Source organism: Loxodonta africana, chromosome 5, assembly GCF_030014295.1.
Source record: "Loxodonta africana isolate mLoxAfr1 chromosome 5, mLoxAfr1.hap2, whole genome shotgun sequence".
In the NCBI taxonomy this organism is placed as follows: Eukaryota; Metazoa; Chordata; class Mammalia; order Proboscidea; family Elephantidae; genus Loxodonta; species Loxodonta africana.
This window is the reverse complement of record NC_087346.1, coordinates 41,367,521-41,391,486: the sequence shown is the minus strand read 5'-3', so window position 1 is coordinate 41,391,486 and position 23,966 is coordinate 41,367,521. Positions and strand designations below refer to the sequence as shown.

Genomic DNA, 23,966 nt, shown 5'->3' with positions numbered 1-23,966 from the left:
AAATGTTGCTGGCAAAACTGGATGTCCATCTGCAAAAAAATGAAACAGGACCCATGCCTCATACCACACACAAAAACCAATTCAAAATGGATCAAAGACCTAAATATAAAGCCAAAAACTATAAAGTCCATAGAAGAAAAAACACAATCAACACTAGAGACCCTAATACACAGCATTAACAGGATATAAACCATAACCAACAAAACACAAACTCCAGAAAATAAACTAGATAACTGGGATCTTTTAAAAAAAACACTTACGCTCATCAAAAGACTTCACCAAAAGAGAAAAAAGAGAACCTACAGACTAGGAAAAAAAAAAATTGGCTACTAAAAATCGGACAAAGATCTAATCTCTAAAATCTACAGGAAAACCCAGTAGGATGCTTCACCAAAGAAGACGTTAAAGAGGCTAACAGGCACATGAGGAAATGCTACTATCACTAGTAATTAGAGAAATGCAGATCAAAGCCACAATGAGATACCATCTCACCCTGGCATTACTGGCATGAATCAAAAAAACAGAAAATAACAAATGTCGGAGAGGCTACAGGGAGATTGGAACTCTTATGCACTGCTGGCGGCAATGCAAAATGATACAACCATTTCGGAAAATGATGTGGCACTTCCTTAGAAAGCTAGGAATAGAAATACCATATGATCCAGCAATCCCACTCCTAGGAATTATATCCTAGAGAAATGAGAGTCGTCACATGAATAGACGTATGCACACCCATGTTAACTGCAGCATTGTTCACGATAGCAAAAAGAAACAACCTAGATGCCCATCAGCAGATGAATGGATAAACTATGGTACATACACACAATTATTATGATGCAACGATAAAGAACAATGATGAGTCTGTGAAGCCTCTCATAACATGGATAAATCTGAAGGGCATTATGGTGAGTGAAATAAGTCAATAACAAAAGGACAAATATTGTATGAGACCATTACTGTAAAAACTCATGAAAAAGGTTTACACACAAAAAGAAATATTTCTTGCTGGGCTGAGAGCTGTGGGGACCATGGTCTCAGAAACATCTGGCTCAATTGGCATAACATAGTTTGTAATAAAATATTCTACATTCTACTTCGGTGAGTAGTGTCTGGGGTCTTAAAAGCCTGCGTGCAGCCATCTAAGATACTCCACTGGTCTCACCCCTTTGGGAGCAAGGGAGAATGAAGAAAACTGAAGACACAAGGCAAAGATTAGTCTGAAGGACTAATGGACCACATCTTCCATGGCCTCCATCAGACTGAGTCCAGTACAGGGAGATGGTGTCCAGCAACCACCACTGACTGTTCTGACAGGGATCACAATAGTGGGTTCTGGACACAGCTGGAGAAAAATGTAGAACAAAACTCTAATTCACACACACACAAAAAAGACCAAACTTACTGGCCTGACAGAGACTAGAGAAACCCCAAGAGTATGGCCCCCAGGGACCCTTTTAGCTGAGTAATGAAGTCACTCCTGAGGTTCACCTTTCAGCCAAAGAATAGACAGGCCCATAAAACAAAACAAGATTAAAGGGGCACAACAGCCCAGGGGCAAGGATTAGAAGGCAGAAGTGGACAGGAAAGCTGGTAATAGGGAACCAAAGTTGAGAAGGGAGAATGTTGACATGTCGTGGGGTTGTTAACCAATGTCGTAAAACAATATACGTACTGTTTAATGAGAAGCTAGTTCGTTCTGTAAACCTTCACCTACAGTACGATTAAAAAAAAAAAAATTACAGCTTAAAAAAACCCTAAGAGGCAGTTCTACTCCCTCACATTGGGTCGCTAGGAGTCAAAATCTACTCGAGGGCACCCAGTAACAGCAATAGACAATAGAGACTCCCAAGATTCAAGACCTCTCAATTTTGTGTAAAAATATGTGCGTATCCCAAGCATGTGTGTAAGAGTGTTAAAGACAGAGAGAGGCATATCAGGCCTATAGTATATTGCTTATGTTTGAAGGAAAATGTATTGACGATAATGATGAAATGGGAAAACTAACGAAGTGAAAGAAAAAATTCAAATGGGACTAAATTTCCTGAAATAATATCTTTCATACTCATTTATATGGGAAGCTGTTTACTTTTCTGCCTAATTATCATGATACACTCTAGTGAATAAATACTCATGTACATAAATATCAGATTAACTTATTTGCAAATATTATTTCATTGAAACTTAAAATTTGTTTAAAAATACTGAAGGATCATGGATCTTCTGCTCAGGTAACTTTGCATACATGTCTAAAAGTTTAGAAGCAGCATTAAATATTAACTTGCAAATCCTAAGTAAATCATGGCCAACACCAATGTACAAAAATTTTTGTATGTAACAACTAAGTTCCACTTGACTCCTTTATACTCACTTCAATACTAAAATGGAGTCAGGGTGACCCCACAAAAAAAAAATTTTTTTTTGACCCTATAAGAAAGGTTAAAATGCAGTAAGCTCATTATCATTTCAATAATGTAAAACATTATAGAAAAGCAATAGGGATCTAAAGGTTCATATACTGCAAATATAGGGGCAGCGATGGTGCAGTGGGGGAATTCTCGCCTTCCATGAAGGAGGCCCAGTTAGGTTCCTGGTCAAGGCACCGCATGTGAAGCCACCACCCGTCTGCCAGTGAAGGCTTGTGTGTTACTGTGACACTGAACTGGTTTCAGTGGAGCGTCTAGGCTAAGATGGACTAGGAAGAAAGGCCTAGGGATCTACTTCCAAAAATCAGACAACAGTCCCAATCTTCAACCAGTCATGGGAACGGCACAGAACCCAGCAGTGTTTAGCTTCATTGTGCATGGGGTCACCATGAGTCAGTTGATGGCTGACTTGATGGCAACTAACAATAACAAAATTTTGTAAAAAAAGAAGAAAGGAATGGTTATTGGTTATTGAATTCAAGGTTACGTCTAAAATAAAGCTTGATTTTTTTTTTCCTGTGGAGTATGCAATTGGCCTCTATCTCCTAAACTCATAAAACAGTTTTTTTTTTTTTAAGACAAAGCTAGTTCTTTTCAGATTTACATATTACATTCTATATATTAAAGTCATAAAGCCCCAAAACACAGACTGTGGCCTGGGGTATCCCAGGTGGATGGGGTCTCAATAAGTGATAATATGATTTAATTTGAACAGTAATATATCAAGCACACATCAGAATTTTATCCTTACCCTTTGTAAACGTGTTTACCAGACATGTGCTATAAAATACACATGACTGTATACCTGTGGAGAAAAGAGATACATAGAAAAGTGTAATTTGTCCAAAATCATTTGGAAAAAAAATGTGAATACATGATATTTTTGACAAGGAGGTTTTGACACAGCCATGCACTGATGCAGCTGTTTTCATGCTGGGGAATTTTTAAACACAGCCCCAAAAACAAACCATTAAACTTTCAGCTGTTTCCATCAACAAGTAATGTGTGAAACAGACATAGCCTTCCCGTTCTAAAATCTCTGCACAGCCTTGAACCATACCCTGTTGTAGATCCCCAGCCCCTGGAGTAGCAAACAGGGATTAAGTAGGGGTCTGGAATGAATGGGGTCACAGGTGGGTTGAGGATGAGGGATGGGGTGAGGTTAGGCATCACCTGGCAGACAAACTATATGTGACCAGAAGTTATAAGTTTACCACACTTACTCATCTCAGAAAGGGCCATCCATCATTCTTAGCAAAGTGCTGGCTCAGTCTCTGAAAATTCACTTATATTTGAAACAGTCTGTTAAATTTACAATGGACATACTCTTTTGCATTCGTGAATAAACAGAGCTGTCTGTGTAGAAATGCTACTTCATCTGTTTTACATTTGAAAATCTAGAGAACTCAGTGGTGAATACTTTCGAGTTTGGAGGTTTCCTAACTATGCAAACTTGATTTATATATTATGCCCTGAGACAGGGAGGATATTTGAACCACCATATGATTCCTACACAGAGAACATCCAATCTATTATCTAACAGTTCTCTCAATTCTCAACAATACTTTTTATAATTACCAAAGTCATACATTCTTAAAGAATTTTCATGATTCAACCAAAAAACTGAAATCAAACCCGTTGCCAACGAGTTGATTCCTCACAGCAACACTATAGGACAGAGTAGAACTGCCCCATACAGTTTCCAAGGAGCGCTGATGGATTCCAACTGCCAGTCTTTTGCGTAGCAGTTGAGCTCTTAACCACTGTGTCACAAGGGCTCCATGATTAGATATGATAAAAAGAAAAAAAAAGATTGAGGATGGATCAGTGATAACCTGTAACCATAACCCGTTCCGGTCGAGTCCATTCTGACTCACAATGACCCTATAGGACAGAGCAGAACTGCCCCATAGGCTTTCAAAGGAGCACTGGGTGGATTTGAACTGCAGACCTTTTGGTTAGCAGCCAAATTCTTAGTCACTACCCCACCAGGGATCCGTGAATCAGGGATAGTTGGGGGTATTTCTTGCACCCATTACTTTTTTTGTAATAAGTGATCTAACCTTTCAGTAGAGAAATTTTAACACCACCATGTCAAGAGAGAGAAATTCAAGGAATTGTTGGAAACTCATTGGTTTAAAGAGACTGCACCCTCAAGTCCTACTTAGAAGAATGCCTATACATGGTCACATCTAAGATCCTCACAAGAGCGAAAGTATATCTTTCTGTTTTATACTGACTTTTGCATTTTTTTATCCGATTGCTTAACTGAATTCTCAAATGGGGTGAAATCAATAAATCATGACCTTGCTCCGAGAGAAGCTCTAATGATTTACTTTAGCTATATTGCTGGAAAATAATATAGATGAGTTGCCCACTAAGCTGTAAAATGAACTACCTATCTAATTAATTTATATTACCTTGTTCAGTAGTACTAATTAAACAAATAGTCTTAATTTGGTTAATTGCCTAATTGAAAATGCTGCTATTGGATTTTTTTTTTTTCCTCCGAGAATGGCAATATCTGTCCTTGAGCTACTGTGGAAGCCAAGATGCATATTCCTTGTTCTGTGTGCAAACTATTTCTCCTGCAAGATGAATTTGGAGCTTTACCTTTGGGGAGTTCTTTGTGTATCATCAGGTTTCAGTTTCTTTATGGGCTCGATGACCCTCTGAATGCATGTATATGTGCTTATGGGTAAAACATGGGCAAACACATACATAACTAACCCGAACATATCATGGTGAATTCATTGTTGTCATTAGCTACCATCGAGTAGGCTCCCAACGCATGGTGACTCTATGTACAACAGAATAAAACTTTGCCCCATCCTGGGCCATCCCCATAATCAATTGTGGATCAGATCATTGTGATCTGTAGGATTTTCATTGGCTGATTTTTGGAAGTAAACCACCAGGCCTTTGTTCCTAGTCTGGAAGCTCCACTGAAACCTGTTCAGCATCATAGCAACACACAAGACTCCCCTGATGGATAGGTGGTGGCCGCACATGGGGTGCGTTAGCTGGGAATTGAACTCAGGTCTCCACATGGGAGGTGAGGAATTCTACCACTGAACTACCACTGCCCCCATTGTGGATTCATCTGAACAAATATAAAAATACACATATATACACCCACATTATTTCAAATTAAAACTACTACGATGGCAGAAAGGAATAGACGCAAAGGAATAAGAAGAAATGGAAACCTGAAGAGAAAATTTACAAAGTTATTACATCAGGATTGAGTTTATAAGCTTCTTATATTGGATCTAAAGTAGCCACTGCAGAACTAACAAATTAAAGTTAGAAAATCAAGAGTGTGGTTAATCTGTGTAAAATTAGTACGTAGTTATTTCCCATGTAGCTGTTTAACACATCGATGCATTATTTTATCAAATACCTCTGAGCCCTTACTAAAAGCCAGCCACTGGTCTAGCCATCAGTGACACAGTGGTACACAAGATAGGCCATGTGCCTGCCATCTAGAAGCTTGTTACAGAGAGGCAAAATGGGTAAACAAAGAATTACATAATTTCAGATCATGATAGTTGCTATAAAAAAAAAGGAAGCAGAGTATAAGAGGATTTCGAATGACTGGGGAGAAGGAGTAGAGTGATAATATTTGAGCAGAGACCTGAATGAAGTGAGAGAGTTTGCCATGCAACTATATGAGAGAAGAGTGTCCCAGATGGAGGGAAAAGTTGCTTCTGAGATAGGAGCAAGCATGGTGTGCTCAAGAATCAGCAAGGTCAGTATGGTTGGAGCAGAGTAGAAGGAGAGAGAAGAAAATAATGAGGTGGGGAAATTAAGCAAAAACTAGATTGTGTCCTCTCAGGATGAGGAGGAAGAAGCCACAAAGGAGCCAGAGAGGTTAGTGATGCCAGAGAGAGTGGCACCATGGAATCCAAGAAAAGAAAGCGTTTCAAGAAGGAAGAGGTGACAAACCGTGTCAAATGATGCCGAGAGACCACGTAAAATGAGGCCTGAGAATTACCCTCAGGATTTGGCAAGCTGGAGTTGTTTCAAGGGAGGAGTGGAAACACATTTCAAGAGTTTTTCCTTAATAGGAGGCAGAGTATTCGCTGTAGGGGAACATGGGGTCAAGGGAGGTGTTTTACGAAGATAAGAGACATTATAATGTAGTAAGTGGCCATCTCAAGTTCAACAATAACAAAGATTAATACTGCACTGTTTATTTTGCTGCATTAGTGTGCAAAATCATACGTACTTGTACATGCACGCGCAAATACTCAAAACTCCTTAAGACTGACTTACTTGTTTAGTAATGCTAATTCAGATCTTGGCTTTTCTATCAATCTTTTTCTCTACTTTACCTTGCACCCCAACCTATAGGGTTACTTTTCTTCTCAGGAATACTAACTGCACTAACAACGTGAATTATTATAGAAATCCACAAAAATATTATCTTGAGGAACAACCTCAAAATAAATTAAAAACTCTAATTCCACTCACAAACTGAATATGATTGTCCTTTTATATGAGATTCTAGCAGAGGCCAATCAATGTTATTATCCCTTTTTACTCTGAGCACTATTTTGTAGGAGAGAGTTATAGATATGGACATAGATACATACAAAAACAGATTCCAAGGACATTGGCAGAATATATAAATCAGCACATTTACAAAGACAAGCGGCTTTGTGGAAAGAGCACAGACATGGAACCAGAGAGAACTAGGATAACATCCCAGCTCTACCAGTTACTAACATTATTACCTCAGGCTCTCAGAGCCTCAAGCCCCTCATTTGTAAAGTGGAAGTAATAATTTCCAGCTGGTGGAGATGCTATACAAAATAACTAAGTAAAAGTGTAGCTAAAGAGCCGGGTATATAGACAATGAGCTAAATAAATGGTAGCATTGGTTTTTATTATCAATTTACTTAGATATATTTTGATTTATGGAAACCTTGGTGGCATAGTGGTTAAGAGCTATGGCTGCTAACCAAAAGGCCAGCAGTTCTAATCCACCACGTGCTCCTTGGAAACCCTGTGCGGCAGTTCTACTCTGTCCTATAGGGTTGCTATGAGTCAGAATCGACCTGACAGCAGTGGGTTTGGGTTTTTTTTTGGGGGGGGGTTATTTTGATTTATATTACTATAATTTTTTCCCCACCCTCAATATTCTTTTATTGCATAGAAACACAATCTTGAATAACAAGGCATTCAGTCATTTAGAATTTGCCACAAGTAGCTGGGGCTGAGAGACCACGAGAAAGCTAAGATGTCTGGGGTGGTATCTTAGTTATCTAGTGCTGCTATAACAGAAATATCACAGATGCGTGCCTTTAACAAACAGAAATTTATTCTTGCACAGTTTAGGAGGCTAGGGGTCCAAATTCAGGGTACCAGCTCTAGAGGAAGGCTTTCTGTCTCTGTCAGCTCTGAAGGAAGGTCCTTGTCTCTGAGCTTCTGCCCCTGAGCAACCTTCAAGTGGCTTTGCATCTGTCTTCCCCCATCTCTGCTCTGCTCACTTATTTCATCTCTTATGTCTCAAAAGAGATTGAATCAAGATACACCCTACACTTAATCCCCCTTCATTAAACATAACAAAGGCAACCTATTCCCAAATGGGATTATAACTACAGGCATAGAGGTTAGTATTTACAACACATTTATGGGGAGACACAATCCAGTCCACAACAGGCGGTAACTAATCATTCCTTCAAAAAGAAGGCAGAAATGGAATATGCACAATAAACTTTCTACCAAAATGAAAATTTATTTAGGAAATGATTGTATGGGAAATTTATCTTTGTAAAAAACTTGAAAGGCTCAAAGTTCTCCGACTTAGGGCTTCCTCAACAGTGTCTCAAAGGCCACAATATGGGCAGGGCTGGGGAGATGGTGGGTTATGAACGGAGAAGGGGGGTTCCCTCTGCTTTGATCAGAGCAACTTCATTTTCATCTGTGTATACATTGGACTTCTACATTAGATTTCATTTAAAGAAAGAGCTCTTAACCTAACAGAGATTCAGAATCCTTACCCTGCGTGAAGAGTTAGATGCTACGGTGATTGTCATTATTCACTCACTCAAGCCCTTTTTGCAACAATCCTACAAGTCGACAAATTTGATTTAAATGATCACTAAAACCAAACAGGAAATTTAATTACAAACAATTCATAGTCCAAGTTGGAAGTGAGGTTTAAAATTAAATGGCTGGCACTGAGGAGAGAGTTGACAGATATATCAAATTGATTATTCACGAAACACCGCATTAAAAAAAAAAAAAAAAAAACCGCATAAGACACAAGTAAAAGCTCCTACACTGTCCCATAAAGTAATAGGATTTTCTCATCTTCTATAGTCCCCAGTGGAATGGTGAGTTGGAAAATTAACTCTCAATTTCCTCTTTTCAGAGGCTCATAATTCATCAGAACCTTGAGGGAGAAATTCTCTCACACTTCCTTAGGGTGAGGGCCATGTGATTCCCATTGTCTTTAATGGAAATCACACTTCTCAAATCCTACAAAAGGCTTTAGCAATTTCAGTATCCACATTTCCATAGCCAAAGCTGTTGCTTTTCATTTCCTCTGGGTGTTTCTCCCTCCATTAAAACTGTTATATTTATGGTACCTGTCCATAACAAGACACTCCATAGAGCTCCCTCTCCTCCTCCCTTTGTGCTGTATATAGCACTAGTTCCTTCACTTTACTAATCTACTTGGTAGAGGAAATACGTGCTAATTAGTTGAAATATAATAGGCATAGTCCTACAAATCATGAAGGCTTAGGAGCTCTTGTGATTTATCATGTCCAAAGCTTTTCAAATACAAAGAACCTATTAACTTCAGAAATATTCATCAATTTCCCCTGGAGAGTCACTACACTTTTGTTATCTGATCTTTGAGAAAATACATAATGGTGAGAAAACATTATGGATTCTGTAGCACTACTGATGAAACCACGCTGTCTTAATTATAAAAGTAGGTTTATCTATGTTAATCGTACCATACGTCTGAAAATAGTACGTATATGTGCGAAATATATCATGCATTCAATCTACAAACAAGGGTTAGCACAAGCATGGATTCATAGTCCCTTCAAGCTAAACTGGGCCCTACAGAAATCCTCAAACTACATGTTGGAAACCACTGATAGAGAAGAAAGTACACGGTCTCTGGAATCAGAAAAACCTAGTTTAAATCTCAGGCCTGCTACATGAACTTAACCATTCTGATCCCAAATTTCCTTATCTGGTAATTCTAATTTTAGAGTAAACCACACTCATTAAAATATATATAACACTTAATATATCATAGTAATAATAATTTTTTTAAAAAAAGCCATTGCCGTCTAGTCAATTCCAACTCATAGCCACCCTATAGGGCAGAGTAGAACTTTCCCATAGGGTTTTCAAGGAGCTGCTGATAGATTCAAACTGCTGACCTTTCAGTTAGCAGCCAAGCTCTTAACCACTGTTCCAAACAGCTAATATTTATTGTATGCTTACTGTTTACCCTGCACTAGAGTAAGTGCTTTTCATCATTTTCAGCTATGTATATTTTCACCATATTTATTCAATCTGTATGCTGAGCAAGTACCCTGAGAAGCTGGACTATATGAAGAAGAACATGGAATCAGGATTGGAGGAAGACTCATTAACAACCTGCGCTATGCAAATGACACAACCTTGCTTGCTGAAAGCAAAGAAGACTTGAAGCACTTACTGATGAAGATCAAAGATTACAGCCTTCGGTATGGATTGCACCTCAATGCAGAGAAAACAAAAATCCTCAAAACTGGACCAAAAAGCAACATCATGATAAACGGAGAAAAGATTGAAGTTGTCAAGGATTTCACTTTACTTGGATCCACAATTAATACCCATGGAAGCGGCAGTCAGGAAATCAAATGACACATTGCATAGGGGAAAATTGCTGCAAAAGACCTCTTTAAAGTGTTAAAAAGCAAAGATGTCACCTTGAGGACTCAGGTGCACCTCAGGAAAGCCATGGTGTTTTTAATCGCTTTATACTCATGTAAAAGCTGGGCAATGAATAAGGAAGACCGAAGAAGAATTCACACCTTTGAATTACGGGTGTTGGCTAAGAATATTGAACATACCACGGACTGCCAGAAGAACGAACAAATCTGTCTTGGAAGAAGTACAGCAGAATACTCCTAGAAGCAAGAAGGGCGAGACTTCATCTCATGTACTTTGGACTGGCTATCAGGAGGGACCAGTTCCTGGAGAAGGATATCATACTTGGTAAAGTAAAGGGTGGGCGAAAAAGAGGAAGACCCTGAACTAGATGGATTGACAAAGTGGCTCCAACAATGGGCTCAAACAAAGCAAAGATAGTGAGTAATGGTACAAGACTGGATCGTTCTATACAGGGTAGCTATGAGTCGGAACCAACTGGATGGCACCCATCAACAACAACATATTTTAAGAAATAAACTTGTAATCAACAGTCCCATGAAGTACACTGTGGTGGTCAATAGGACAATCATCAGAGTCCAAGTGCCAAGTTTCAAACTCAGGCTCTGGGCTTTAATACCTACTACTGGCATGACCTTAAACAAGTAATTTAACTTCAACATTGTCTTCATCTGAAAGGAGTTATTAATCGTACTTACCTTACAGTACTAATACTTGGCAAGTATTAAAACGGTGCTTTGTTTTTTAGAACACAGTAAAATTATATAAATACTAAACCAAACCTGTGGCGGTTGAGTCAATACTGACACACAGTGACCCTATAGGACAGAGCAGAAATACCCTATAAGGTTTCCAAGTCTGTAATCTTTACAGAAGCAGACTGCCACATCTTTCTCCTGTGGAGCAGGTAGTGAGTTCAACCTGTCAACTTTTCAGATTAGCAGCCAAGTTCTTAACCACTACACAACCAAGGCTCCTTTATATATTGCTGTTAGGTGCCCTCAAGTCAGTTCTGACTAATAGCAACCCTATGTACAACTGGTTTTTTTTTTTTTTTATGTACAAGAGAATGAAACACTGCTGGTCCTGTGCCATCTGCACAATCATTGCTATGGTTGAGCCCATTGTTGCAGCCACTGTGTCAATCCCCCACATTGAGGGCCTTTCTCTTTTTCACTGACCATTTACTAAACCGAGCGTGATATCTTCTCTAGGGACTGTCCCTCCTGATAACCAGTCCAAAGTACATGAGATGAAGTCTCACCATCCTCGCTTCTAAGGACTGTTCTGGCTGTACTTCTTCCAAGACACATTTGTTCATTCTTATGGCAGTCCATGATATACTTAATATTTGTCACCAACACCATAATTCAAAAGCATTAATTCTTCTTGGTTTTCTTTATTCATTGTTCAGCTTTTGCCTACATATCAGGCAATTGAAAATACAATGGCTTGGGTCAGGTGCACCTTAGTCTTCAAGGTGACATCTTTGCTTTTTAACATTTTAAAGAGGTCTTTTGCAGAAGATTTACCCAATACCATATGTGGTTTGATTTTTTGACTGCTACTTCTATGGTCATTGAATGTGGATCCAAGTAAAATGGAATCCTTGACAACTTCAGTCTTTTCTCCATTTATCATGATGTTGCTTACTGGTCCAGTTGGGAGGATTTTTGTTTTCCTTATGTTGAGGTGTAATCCATACTGAAGGCTCTGGTCTTTGATCTTCATCAGTAAGTGCTTCAAGTCCTCCTTGCTTTCAGCAAGCAAGGTTATGTCATCTGCATAGCGCAGGTTGTTATTGAGTCTTCCTCCAATTCTGATGCTGTGTTTTTCTTCATATAGCCCAGCTTCTCAGATCAGTTGCTCAACATACAGATTGAATAAGCATGGTGAAAGGATACAACCTTGACAGACACATTTCCTGATTTTAAAACACACAATATTCCCTAGTTCTGTTGGAATGACTACCTCTAGGTCTATGTACAGGTTCCACATGAGTACAAATAAGTATTCTGGAATTCCCATTTTTCACAAAGTTATCCATAATTTTTTACAATACACGCAGTCCAATACATTTGCATATTCAACAAAACATATTAAACATCTTTCTGGTATTCTTTGCTTTTGGTGAAGATAAATCTGACATCCCTAATAATGTTGCTCGTTCCACATCCTCTTCTGAATCTGGCTTGAATTTCTGGCAATTCCCTGTCAATGTTCTGCTGTAACTGTTTTTGAATTATCTTCTGCAAAACTTTAGTTGCGTATGGTACTAATGATATTGTTGGATAATTTCTGCATTCTGTTGGATAGCCTGTCTTTGGAATAGATACAAATATGGATTGTTTCCAGTCAGTTGGCGAGGTAGCTGTCTTTCCAAATTTCTTGGGATACATGAGTGAACGCTTCCAGCGCTGCATCTATTTGTTGAAACATCTCATTTGGTATTCCGTCAATTCCGGAGGTTTTTTTTTTTTTCCATCAATGCCTTCAGTGCAGCTTGGATTTCTTCCTTTAACACTGTGGTGGTTAAGATTGTGTGTCAACTTGGCTGGGCCATGATTCTCAGTGTTTATATGTGATCACTTCCATGATGGAATCTGCTGTGAATAGCTAATCAGTTGAAGGGGAGTCTCCTTGGGGGTATGGCCTGCACTGGAATATAAGCATTCTGTCTTTTTGCTTGCTCTGGATCCTGTGGCTGCCTCCTGTTCATCTGACCTCTGGTTCTTGGAACTTGAACTGTCAGCTTATCTGCCGATCTTGGCGTTTGTCAATCTTCACAGCCTATGAGCAAGAGCCCTGCTCGCTGACATGCAGATCTTAGGTTCGACAGCCTCTGCAGCTACATGAATTGAGAGAAGCTTCTATCCTGATCCATGGGCTTGGGTCCATCCAGCCTGTAGAATCTCATGAGCCATTTCCTTGATATAAATCTCTATACCTACATATATTCGTATGCTTTACTGGTTTTGCTTCTCTAGAGAACCCAGCCTAAGACAGATACCATGTGTTCTTGATCATATACTACCTCTTGAAATGGTTGAATGCTGACCAATTCTTTCTGGCACATGACTCTGTGTATTCCATCTTCTTTTGATGATTCCTGCATCATTCAATTTTTTGCCCATAGAATCCTTCAATATTGCAAACTGAGGCTTCAATTTTTTCTTCAGTTCTCTCAGCTTGAAAAATGTTGAGTGTATTCTTCCCTTTTGGTTTTCTAACTCCAGTTCTTTGCACGTTTCGTTAAAATACTTTGTCTTCTTGAGCTGCCCTTTGAAATTTTCTCTTCAGCTCTTTTATTTCACCATTTCTTCTATTTGCATTAGCTACTCTACTTTGGAAAGCAAGTTTCAGAGTCTCTTCTGACCTCCATTTTGGTCTTTTCTTTGTTTTCTGTCTTTTTAATGACCTTTCGCTTTCTTCTTGTATGATGTCCTTAATGTCATCCCTCAATTCATTGGTCTTCCATCATTAGTGTTCAATGTGTCAAATCTATTCTTCACATTGTCTCTAAATTCAGGTGGGATATACTCAAGATTGTACTTTGGCTCTTGTGGACTTGTTTCAACTTTCTTCAGCTCCAACTTTAACTTGCATATGAGCAATTGATGGTCTGTTCTGCAGTTGGCCTCTGGCTTTGTTCTGATTGATTATATTGAAAGCTTCTCCATCTTCTCTTTCCACAGATGTAGTCGATTTGTTTCCTGTGTTTTCCATCCAGTAAGGTCTATGTGTATAGTTGCCATTTATGTTGTTGAAAAAAGGTATTTGTAATAAACAAATCATTTGTCTTGCAAAAATCTATCATGTGATCTCCCAAATCATTTCTATAACAAAGGCCATATTTTCCAACTACCAATCTTCTTTGTTTCCAACTTTTGCATTCCAATCACCAGTAATTATCAATGCATCCTGAATGCATGTTTGAACAATTTCAGACTGTGGAAGTTGGTGAAAATCTTTAATTCCCTTATCTTTGGAATTAGTGATTGATGCGTAAATTTGAATAATGGTAGTATTAATTCTTCTTTCTTGTAGGCATATGGATATTATCCGATCACTGACAGCATTGTACTTCAGGATCTAGAGACATCCTTTTTGATGATGAATGTGGTGCCATGCCTCTTCAGTTTGTCATTCTTGGTGTAGTAGACCATATGATTGTCTGATTCAAAATGGTTCATACCAGTCCATTTCAGCTCGCTAATGCCTAGGAATTGATCTTTATATGTTTTATTTCATTTTCTACGTCTTCTAATTTTCCTAGATTCATACTTAGTACATTCCCCATTCTGATCATTAATGGATATTTGCAGGTGTCTTTTCTCATTTCGAGTCGTGTCACATTAGCAAATGACATTTACTCCATTCATGTCATTAAGGTCAACTCTATTTTGAGGAGGAATCAATTCCCCAGTCCAATTTTGAGTGCCTTCCCATCTGAGGGGGTCATCTTCCAGCACTATAGCAGACAATGTTCCACTGCTATTCATAAGGTTTCCCCTTCCCAATTTTTCACATAAATACTAGATAAATGCACCTATTCTTCACTTATCCTCTATCTAGTTTTACAACATTTGCATTTACAATTGTAAAAATTCTGCTTTTTGACTATTTTGTTCATTAACGATGTACATCTGGCAGTTATGAACACCTAGGTGTGAGATGAGAGTAATGTTAGCTGTGATATTTAGGTGATGTGCCAACTTGGCTGGACCGTGATTCTCAGTGGTTTGGCAGTTAGGTAATGATATAATGTGGCCATTTTGTAATGATATAATTTGGCAGTTATGTAATGATATAATTTGGCAGTTACATGATGATGTAGCCATCCTCTGTTTTGTGAACTGATGTGGTCGTCCTCTATCTTCACATAACACCAATTTTCACTTTACAATTTAGTCTTTGGAACCTAACCATGTCAATAAGTGAGGAGTGGGTAGATTATTGTTATCATTTATTATGATTTATAGGTGAGACAACTCAGTTCAATAAATTAACTTGCCCAAGGTCACATAATTCCTAAAAAGTATACTGGAGGCTCTAATCCAGGTTTATCTAATGCCCATTTTATACGTGTTGGCTTCTTTCAGGCAGATACTTGTTCCTCTACGTTCAACCCTTCTGGGTAATCACAAGAGCCAGACAGCTCAATCTAAGCAGTAGCCAGCTATAACAGCTCTAGTTATAAGCCAACTTGCACAGCCTGCCAGAAGAATGAATTCTCCTCTTTTCTCCTGTGAAGTCCGTTCCAAGTAACAAGGCATATAGCTAGAAAAAATGAAGTTCTGGGTGTTGCAAACAGCTAACATACTCAACTGCTAGGTGAAAGGTTTGTGGCTCAAGTACTCATAAAGGCACCTCAGAAGAAAGGCCTAGTGATCTACTTCTGAAAGATCACAGCCATTGAAAACCCTAAAGAGCACAGTTCTACTCTGATATGCATGGGGTCACCATGAGTCGGAATTGACTATACTGGAACTAGAAGAACAATTGAGGCAGTATAAGTTTGCAAATACTAGATTTGTTTATATTTGTTGCAATCCAGCAGTGGGTGAAACAAACAACAAGCAAAATACCCAGAGCACTTGAGCACATAGACTCAACAAATCCTTTAACACCCAACCCAAGTATATCTCCTATTATCTCTCATCCTTTCTCAGCTGCACAAACTTCGCTAAACTGCCTTTATCAAATTTCCCTCAAGGAGGAGCTAACCTAATCATACTTTTGCAATTTTCTTGAATATTAATTCCTTTATTTATATATGGATTCTCTCTTCACATTATGATTAATGTAAGGAGTGTGCCTTCTTACGAAGCCAACACAGTGCAGCACAGGTACAGTTAAGTCTTTGCAGAAACCTGGATTAGACTCACTTAGTTGATCCCCAAGTATTCACTTACTCCATTCTGGGGGTATAAGTACACAGAAGCAGGGAAATCTCCTGCTGCTGCTATATCTCATTGACCAGACTTTTCTTATTGCTAAATGTAAATTCCACTTAAAATTCTCATCCCAGCATACTTTATTATTATTAATTTGTCATGAACCTAAAATTGAATTCATTCTTCTGGCAGGCAGCTAACAATGTCTTTTATAAGACCTTCTACCACATCCAAATGTGACTTATAATCCTTAAGGTATACTATTTTAATACATCCTAGTATGTCAAAAATGAGGGGAACCCTCGATGAGATGGGTTGACAAAATAGCCGCAACAATCGATTCGAACATACCAAAGATCATGAAGATGGCGCAGGGCTGGGCAATGTTTTGTTTAGTTACACAAAATTTTGCCATGAGTCAGAGCCAACTTAACAGCAACTAGCAACAACAACAATTCTACTAACTAGTCTTGATACATCCTAACTATCCTCTAATACAATGGCATCTATTTTTCACCAGTGCCATATAGGACTTTCTGTTTGAACTTGACCTCACAAGTGCCTGAAAAATCCCAAAGCACAAATTGTAGCAGGTCCAACAGGCTGGGAGCTCAATGAAGTTCTCAATGTCAATGAAATTCTGTACGTTTTTATGATGCAAGGACTAAATTTTGACTATATGATCACAAAGACCTTCACAATCAGCTTTCTCTCTACATACCCTAAGACTTATTTAAAATTTTTTGAGGCATTCCTTCTCAAAATCATTCAAAGATTCAAATTTAGGGATTGGTCTCCAGCTTTCACATTCTCCCCATAGAGTCCTCATTTTTTGAGTAATATTTTCCTCTTGCATTAGTAGGGTTCACAATTTCCAATCAGTACAATAAGCCCCTCCACTTTGTGCCTCCATTTGACAAAATTGTCAAGTACAAGCAGGGTGGATTGGTACTTCCTCAGAAAATAATGAATAAACATTAAACTGAAACCTAGGTCTCCATTACCACTGAGATTGTCAATATAAACTTTTTTTTAATTTTTAATTATAATTAAATAATTAAAAATATATATAATTAAAAATTCCATTAGAAAGCCACTTTTGCCAAATTGAAGAGGACAAAATTAGTATAAAGAGAATTTCCAAGTTTTTGAAAGGTCATTATGAACAATAGGAGTTTTAAAAAACTATTAAAAAATATTTTGGCAGTGCCTCCTTTGAGACAAGTTGAAAGACAAAATAAGCTAAAATGTGAAGTCTGTAACCAGGGTGCTCCATCAGCCAGTCCTTTGCCAAAACAGCCCCATAATCATAATTCTGTTGTGTTACTCTTGCCTTTCATGTCTCAAGAGTTTTCCTTTGATTAACTCCTTTACAGTGTGGGCTCCACGGCATCCTGAAGGCGAACTTGGAACTTGAGACAACTAATGACAGAGCAGTTTCCAATGGGCAAGACTTCAAGAAGAGGTGGGCAAATTAGCCTGATTTGGGGCTGTCTTCTCAAGAAGCCCCAGGATTTAACAGTCCGAAATATGAGCGAGGAGGGAACAAGAGGCTCAATCTGGAAGACACGCTCAGAGCTATTTTCTTCTGTCAACACACACTCAAAACAGTTGTATCTTTTTTTTTTTTTAACTCTCTGATAAGCTCTTTGAATCTTCTGTTTGCATACACAATGATTAAATTTAACGACTAATTCAATGAAATGGTTGACAATTAAGTTAGTCAATCATTATTACTATTGATTACATAATATTTTTATGCAACTTCCCTGTAATCGCAAGGACACCTAAAAGTATCTCCATCAAATTGGTACCCAAGATGAGCCTTGCAGGGCATCTGTAAGGAACTTGAGGGAAGGATTTTTTTTTTTTTTTTTTTTTAATCTTGTAAGGGATCGGGTTTCCTGACAGCTCACTTTGTACACACACACAGTCAATCAGCTGGCTTGCCCATTTCACTGACACCCTTTCTTGAAATTTGGGGATATGAGTGAGAGAAAGGAAGATTTATTTCAAGGGCTATGATAGGCGTTGCTCTGTGAAAAGGAAATGGAAACAAGTACTATGGCCTAAAGGAAGCTGGTGATTATGAACAAAATGGCTTCCTGGAAACTTCCTTCATAAAACAAAATCCTGGTTCCCTTTTTAATGTACTGAACAAGCAGCACCATCCCCAACACACACACACACACACAGAGTGCACGCTCACATGCCCACATTCACTCCGACTTCCTTAAATTGCCAGCTATCCCAACCTACCTAATAATAATAGCAATCATGTATTAACAAATTCTTCCCATATATTGTCTAATTTATATCTCATAACACCCCTGGAGTTTGACATTTTTTCCTTCCTTTCATAGATGAGGAACATGGAAACCAAGTCTTAGAGAAATTTGCTCAAGTTTGTAGTTACTAAATTGCAAAGGTGAGATCTGAACTCCAGTATTTCTGGATCCAAAGCCACCTCTAACTACCAGTAGGTCTATCATAAGGAATAACTATCTAGTAAAACCTTATAACACTACACTTCTATAATTTCCCTCTGACTGAGAAAATGTGTTGGCCAAAAAGTAACATCTTTTTTAATGCTAAAAATACTCAGAAAACAGATTGGAATTAATAAACCATAAATTGTGGGTCCTAATTTGCTCTTGATCTCTCTACGAAAAAAAAGCTTCAAAATATTTTTGATGTCACGGGAAAAGACACCATTACAAGTGACTGAGTTTCAGGGGCAGTGAGAAAATTACCTATTTCCTTTAAAAAAAAAAAAAATCTCCTCACTAATGCCTAAAATTTCTTTAATCCTTAAAGAATATATAGCTGGAAAACATGTAATATATTTGAAGTCACTCATACTAAAATGTGAATGGCTGAGCTCACAGCTTTTCCAGACAGCATGTTTTTGAGGTGAAAGAGCGAACTGAGTCTCTAGAACAGTGGTTCTCAAACTCCAGTGTGTATCATCATCACATGGAGGGCTTTTTAAACACAGGTTGCTGTGCTCTACCTCATTTCTGATTCAGGAAATGTGGCATGGGGCCAAAGAATTTGCATTTTTCAAAAAGTTCCTAGATGCTGTTGATGTGGCTAGTCCCTTGGAGCATACCATCATAGCCACTGCTCTAGAACAACTGAAGCAAATCGAAGCAGAGGTTGTGCTTCTAATGATACCAAAAGCCAGATGTGCCAGCAAAACTTTAAAATTCTGCACTAATTTACATCCTTCTTGTCCGGTTCTAAATGAGTGACGATGACAACTGGAGGTAATCCTGGGGCTCTGAACTCCACCCCCAGTACGTTATTTGCCTGAAGCTCATTTTCTGTCTCCCAAACCTGCTCACTCCCACTGCTGACTCTGACTGGACCAGGTTCCCCCTTGCATGTTTCAGTTGCAATGCTTTTCAGTGTGCCAAAAACAGGTAAGGACCCTTTCACCCAGTTCTCTTTTTGCCAGCAATTCCAGGTGCTAACTTCTTCTCTTAGAAGAAAGGGCAAAGGTCAGGACCCTAGGAGCAGGGCGGAGACAGCACTATTGCTACTCCAGGAAAAAAACAAACCCATTGCCACCAAGTTGATTCTGACTCATAGTGACCCTATAGGACAGAGTAGAACCGCCCCATAGTGTTTCCAAGGAGCAGCTGGTGGATTCGAACTGCCACCCTTTTGGTTAGCAGCCAGATTCTTAACCACTGCACCAGCAGGGCTACTCCAAAAGGCCTATGAAATCCTCACCACTCCTCTAGACAGAGAAATTAGTCTGGGATTCAGCTCTGAATTAGTCTCAATATTTATCTTATTTTCTGTCCTACTTCAACTATGTCAACCTCTAATAAATAACAGCAAAGCTTAACTTGAAGATTTTGCAAAAATTGAGGGTCCATCAGGGGGTTTGCAAACCATCTGAGCACTGGAGATCAATTACTCTTTTGTTGCTCCTGAATATGACTGTTAGGAAAGCCCTTACTGGAAATGACAAAGTCTGTTAACATAATGGAGCCCTTGGTGGTACAGTGGTTAAGCATTTGGCTGCTAATCAAAAGGTTAGCAGTTCAAATCCACCAGCCGCTCCTTGGAAAACCTATGGGCAGTTCTACTCTGTCTTATAGGGTTGCTATGAGTTGGAATCGACTCAATGGCAATGACTTTGGTTTGTTTGTTTTGGTTGACATAATGTATTCCTGGGAAGTCTGGTTTGGTGTTTTTGGTTAACATAATGTATTCCTGGGAAGTCTGGATATTGACTTATTAACTTTTAAGGTTAATAATTTAATTGGAATAAATAAAACAGAAAATAAAATTATGTCATTTTTGTACTTACCTACTGTTACTTGTGTACTTACTTACTGTTTTTATTCTCCATTTATTGAAATAAAGGTCCCTGGTGGCATAGTGGTGAAAACCCTCAGCTGCTAACCAAAAGGTAGGCAGTTTGAACCCACCAGCCGTTCTATGAGGAAAAAGATGTGGCAGTCTGCTTCCATAAAAATCACAGCCTTGACGAGATGGGCCACATCACAACAGACCCAAATGAAATTAAAAGAATCATATCAGATTATTATGAAAAATTGTACTCTAACAAATTTGCAAACCTAGAAGAAATGGATGAACTCCTAGAAAAACACTACCTACCTAAACTAACACAATCAGAAGTAGAACAACTAAATAGACCCATAACAAAAAAAGAGATTGAAACGGTAATCAAAAAACTCCCAACAAAAAAAAAGCCCTGGCCCAGATGGCTTTACTGCAGAGTTCTACCAAACTTTCAGAGAGGAGTTAACACCACTACTACTAAAGGTATTTCAAAGCATAGAAGGTGACGGAATACTACCTAACTCATTCTATGAAGCCACCATTTCCCTGATACCAAAACCAGGTAAAGACATCACAAAAAAAGAAAATTACAGATCTATATCCCTCATGAACATAAACGCAAAAATCCTCAACAAAATCCTAGCCAATAGAATTCAACAACATATCAAAAAATAATCTACTACGACCAAGTGGGATTTATACCAGGTATACAAGGCTGGTTTAATATTCAAAAAACCATTAATGTAATCCACCATATAAATAAAACAAAAGACAAAAACCACATGATCTTATCAAATGATGCAGAAAAGGCATTTGACAAAGTCCAACACCCATTTATGATAAAAACTCTTACCAAAATAGGAATTGAAGGAAAATTCCTCAACATACTAAAGGGCATTTATACAAAGCCAACAGCAAACATTACTCTAAACGGAGAGAGCCTGAAAGCATTTCCCTTCAGAACGGGAAACAGACAAGGATGCCCTTTATCACCGCTCTTATTCAACATTGTGCTAGAGGTCCTAGCCAGAGCAATTAGGCTACACAAAGAAATAAAGGGTATCCAGATTGGCAAGGAGGAAGTAAAATTATCTCTGTTTGCAGATGACATGATCTTATACACAGAAAACCCTAAGGAATCCTCCAGAAAACTACTGAAACTAATAGAAGAGTTTGGCAGAGTCTCAGGTTATAAGATAAACGTACAAAAATCACTTGGATTCCTCTACATCAACAAAAAGAACATCGAAGAGGAAATCACCAAATCAATACCATTCACAGTAGCCCCCAAGAAGATAAAATACTTAGGAGTAAATCTTACCAAAGATGTAAAAGACCTATACAAAGAAAACTACAAAGTACTACTACAAGAAACTAAAAAGGACCTACTTAAGTGGAAAAACGTACCTTGCTCATGGATAGGAAGACTTAACATAGTAAAAATGTCTATTCTACCAAAAGCCATCTATACATACAATGCACTTCTGATCCAAATTCCAATGACATTTTTTAATGTGATGGAGAAACAAATCACCAACTTCATGTGGAAGGGAAAGAAGCCCCGGATAAGGAAAGCATTACTGAAAAAGAAGAAGAAAGTGGGAGGCCTCACTCTACCTGATTTCAGAACATACTATACAGCCACAGTAGTCAAAACAGCCTGGTACTGGTACAACAACAGGCACATAGACCAATGGAACAGAATTGAGAACCCAGATATAAATCCATCTACATACGAGCAGCTGATATTTGACAAAGGCCCAGTGTCAGTTAATTGGGGAAAAGATAGTCTTTTTAACAAATGGTGCTGGCATAACTGGATATCCATTTGCAAAAAAATGAAACAGGACCCATACCTCACACCATGCACAAAAACTAACTCCAAGTGGATCAAAGACCTAAACATAAAGATTAAAATGATAAAGATCATGGAAGAAAAAATAGGGACAACCCTAGGAGCCCTAATTCGAGGCATAAACAGAATACAAAATGTTACCAAAAATGATGACGAGAAACCAGATAACTGGGAGCTCCTAAAAATCAAACACCTATGCTCATCTAAAGACTTCACCAAAAGAGTGAAAAGACCACCTACAGATTGGGAAAAAATTTTCAGCTATGACATCTCCGACCAGCACCTGATCTCTAAAATCTATATGATTCTGTTAAAACTCAACCACAAAAAGACAAACAACCCAATCAAGATGTGGGCAAAGGATATGAACACACACTTCACTAAAGAAGATATTCGAGCAGCTAACAGATACATGAGAAAATGCTCTCAATCATTAGCCATTAGAGAAATGCAAATTAAAACTACAATGAGATTCCATCTCACTCCAACAAGGCTGGCATTAATCCAAAAAACACAAAATAATAAATGTTGGAGAGGCTGCGGAGACATTGGAACTCTTATACACTGCTGGTGGGAATTTAAAATGGTACAACCACTTTGGAAATCTATCTGGCATTTTCTTAAAAAAGGTAGAAATAGAACTACCACACAACCCAGAAATCCCACTCCTCGGAATATACCCTAGAGAAATAAGAGCCTTCACACGAACAGATATATGCACTCCCATGTTTATTGCAGCTCTGTTTACAACAGCAAAAAGCTGGAAGCAATCAAGGTGTCCATCAACGGATGAATGGTTAAATTGTGGTATATTCACACAATGGAATACTACGCATCGATAAAGAACAGTGACGAATTGGTGAAACATTTCATAACATGGAGGAACCTGGAAGGCATTATGCTGAGCAAAATTAGTCAGAGGCAAAAGGACAAATATTGTATAAGACCACTATTATAAGATCTTGAGAAATAGTTTAAACTGAGAAAAACACATACTTTTGTGGTTATGAGGAGGGGAGGAAGGAAGGGTGGGAGAGGGTTATTTACTGATTAGTTAGTAGACAAGAACTACTTTAGGTGAAGGGAAGGTCAATACTCAATACACGGAAGGTCAGCTCAACTGGACTGGACCAAAAGCAAAGAAGTTTCCGGGATAAACTGAATGCTTCAAAGGTCAGCGGAGCAAGGGCAGGGGTTTGGGGACTATGGCTTAAGGGGACTTCTAAGTCAATTGGCAAAATAATACTTTTATGAAAACATTCTGCATCCCACTTTGAAATGTGACGTCTGGGGTCTTAAATGTTAACAAGTGGCCGTCTAAGATGTGTCAATTGGTCTCAACCCACCTGGATCAGAGGAGAATGAAGAACACCAAGGTCACACAATAACTATGAGCCCAAGAGACAGAAAGGGCCTCATGAACCAGAGACTTACCTCATCCTGAGACCAGAAGAACTAGATGGTGCCCGGCCACAACCGATGACTGCCCTGACAGGGAGCACAACAGAGAACCCCTGAGGGAGCAGGAGAATAGTGGGATGCAGACCTCAAATTCTCACAAAA

At 38.6% G+C, this 23,966-nt stretch overlaps 1 protein-coding gene across 1 annotated transcript in view; it reads right to left on the bottom strand.

Annotated features, from left to right (window-relative positions):
• The window catches only part of PAPSS1 (3'-phosphoadenosine 5'-phosphosulfate synthase 1), a 321,125-nt gene that overhangs the window by 93,431 nt on the left and 203,728 nt on the right, over positions 1-23,966 (bottom strand). The window lies entirely within an intron of this gene.